We start from the raw sequence: 3,465 nt of genomic DNA on the forward strand, positions 1-3,465 counted from the left end.
TGATGTAATATTTAACTACTATTTTATTTGAATTATAATACTTAATGTGCTTACATATTAATGAATTATTTATATATATTCAAGTGTTTGAAAACAAGCGATTTTAATTCTTCAATGTTCAGATCTACAAACAAGATCTTAATCATTCATATGTGCATTCAGATTCATACGTCTTAATCTTAATGGAAAAAAATGATGTCACAAACTAGGACTAGAAAACCTATTCATATATGAACTAAGACAAACAAATCCTACAAGACGATTTCCATCTTTCATATTGTTCCTATATAAAACTTCAATAGAAGAAATCACACTAACTTCTATTAAAAAGGATAACATTTATTTTTATTTTCAATCACAAAAAAAAAATAGAAAAAGGCATGATGCGAGCATAATGAAAATTGATTCAAGAAAGTGATCCATGTCTTATGAGTAAAGAATACACACAAAATGAAGAAAAAAAAATCCATTCAATCCTATCATATGCAAACGAACAAAGTTAAATATTGTTTGAGTTGAGCTTTCAAAAATAGGAACATAATCTAGCAAGCTGTAAGATCTTGACACTCTGATTTACTATCTTAATTTTAGCTCGAAATCGTCAAGTTCTAGGAGTTCATTAATCCACTCATCACACTCTATCAAGGAAGAATCGTTTGAACTTGGTAAAGTTACCAAAGGAACCTCTAATGGTTGAGGTCGGTATGCTCCTTGAAATAATTCATTCACATCTGTAGAGGAGTTGCTTGAATTGAACACTTTGGAAGGACGTTCCTCGTTAAAGATCGTTGAAGTAACTGGTTGTACATCCGGAACTTGTCGTTTTTGGGATCGATATTTCTACATAAGATGAAAAATATTAGGAAAAATTGACAAAACTTTGAATCACAAATATTTTTTCATACTTGGATACCTTTAGACGGTAGGTGAGACATTCCTTAGTCAAATCCTGCACACACATCCTCTCTAGCACATTTTTAGGACCAGCTAAATCAACATGGTAAGACAAATAATAAGAATTTATTAAAATTGTGAACATTAAGAAAATATCTACTTAAGTTCTTTCTTAAACACCATTCTTATTTTTTCTACTTCTCTATGCCGGGATAAAAACGAAATTTTTGAACACTTACCTTTGTCTCCTAACTCGCGAACAACTTCATCTAATTTCTTCTCAAGTTCTGCTGTCCATTTCATGTTTCGTCTTTTCTTTTCTGGTCTTTCTGTACTTATTTTTGAAAGAAAAGAATGTTCCTCCTCTTTTTCTGAAGAAACACTATGTTTAACTTGTGTCTCCTCATTCGTACTTCTCATTCTCTTAGACCTTTTCGCCGCATCTTTTTCCATTAAAGAATCTATCTCTTGATCTTGATAAGTCGCAGAGCATTTCTCTTTGCTTTTTCCCTTTAAGTCTTGCATCTTTGTAGGACAAGATATGTTGTCCATTAAATTAACTTGTTTAGCATTGTAGTGTTGTGATTCCTCATTTGCCTTTTTATCGTGCCACCTCACATGCTTCCATATATCTTTGAGTTTCAATGATGAGATGAGCGACTTCTCATAAATGAAGCATATTCCTTGTGTTGGTGCTTCTTTGATCATTTCGATCGTCAGCTCTGAAGACATCACTAAACCGAAAATATAAAATCAAGAACAAAATAATAATTTAATGAGGTATCTAGAATTGTGGGGAGAAGTTAGATGTTCAAATTTATATACATCACTTTTGGGAGGAACTTATATGGATATAGAATCTGACAAAATAAATATATAGAATCTACAAGTAACACTAATGAGTTAAAAGAAGTCAATTTTTTTAATATTATTATTATAGTAGATAAAGTCCAATAATGATGTGTTATATTAACACGTTTAAATATACTTTTGAATTTATGAATAGCACACACTAAATCAAGTAAAATAATTAAGATTTTGAGGAAATGGTCTTACAAATAATTGGTTTGTCTTTGATGAGTTGAGTGGACTTGATGAATTCAAGGTAGTCCATTTCAAGCATGTTGGCATCCACCATGATCAAGTCGAATTGGTCGATATGTTCCCGGAGAATGGATAGAGCTACAGTGGCTTGTTCGATCGCAGTTACTATAAACAAAAATCAAGATCAGAAAATATAAAAAATTATGTATGTTGTGCGATATTTTCATAATAAAAATCTAACAAGCTTATTAAGCACTATTGTAATTTATTCATCTATATCTGCACTTAGTCATACATGACTGAAACACATGTTAAAATTTACTAAAAGTTTTTGTCATGTACATCTCTGTTTTTTTTCAATAATAAAATAATTTTCTTCTTCGAATTTCAACACTCAAATCTACCCAAAAAAAATTAAATTCGATCGATAAATTTCATGTATCTTACAAAACAAACTTCAATAAGAAATTTTACATTAATTCACTTCTTTAACTACAGACTATAAGTACAAATTTACCTCGAAGATCTAACAAAAATTAGGGGAAAAGGCTCTAACACATATGAGAGAAAACTAAAAGAGATATAAAATGTACCTTTAAAGGAATGTTCTTCAAGAATTGCTGCTATATTTGATAAAGAAGTTGGATCAGGATCAATTAAGAGAATTCTGAGGCCAACATAGGCCGAAGGAACATCTACATTACAAATTATCTCACAATCCATCTCTTAGCCTGTGATGATTTTGAGAGAGAAAATATTTTTGTTCTCTTTCTTTGGTTTCTCTTTTTTTTTTTCTACCACTTTACGCTAAATAAAGGATAAAAATTGACCAAATAGTTAAATATAGAGAGAAAATATTAAATTTTGAATATCTCTATGGATTACTAAATATTTAAGGGATATGTAGTTAAGCAAGATGTAGATAATCTACCAATTTAAGTTCAAAATAATTAGTCTTGACTTTTTTTCGTGATACAGACAAAATCATTTAGTCCCCCATTTAATTCTAACCTTTTACAATTTATATTTAAAATTATAAGATTAAAGAATATTTTAGTACATTCGACACATCTTTAGTTTAAAATCACAAGATTCAAAAGTGTTATGCGGAATTTGAGATAATACGAGAAAATATAAACGCGAAAAACAAGACAACAGATTTACGTGGTTCACCAATAAATTGGCTACGTCCACGGGGAAGAGGGAGAGCAGTTTTATTATGGAGAGGCAAGAACAGAAATTACAGAATAGGGTTTGCCATAGCGTCTATATATAGTGCTAAGCTACGCCCTAACAGGCTTGGCCCGTCCTTTCTGTTTGTAACGGGTCCGATTCAAGGCATTCAACAAATCTCCACCTTGACTTGAATTCTCCGAACAGATTCTTCAGACGCACTATGATAGTGCCAGGCCTCCCCCTCTTCCTCAGAGTTGCCCCGCAGGGCAATTAACAGCTTCTGATGTTGAGCAAGTCCAAACAGTGTTGAAACTTGCTCTGTGGAACCGGCTTTGTGAACATATCAGCAGG

The 3,465-nt window shown here is 31.7% G+C and overlaps 1 pseudogene; it reads right to left on the minus strand.

Moving 5' to 3' along the window:
* Positions 1-1,050: 1,050 nt before the first annotated feature.
* On the minus strand, positions 1,051-2,025 carry LOC114074883 (annotated as a pseudogene).
* Positions 2,026-3,465: the final 1,440 nt, after the last annotated feature.

The sequence above is a fragment of the Solanum pennellii genome, chromosome 11, assembly GCF_001406875.1.
Source record: "Solanum pennellii chromosome 11, SPENNV200".
Classification (NCBI taxonomy): Eukaryota; Viridiplantae; Streptophyta; class Magnoliopsida; order Solanales; family Solanaceae; genus Solanum; species Solanum pennellii.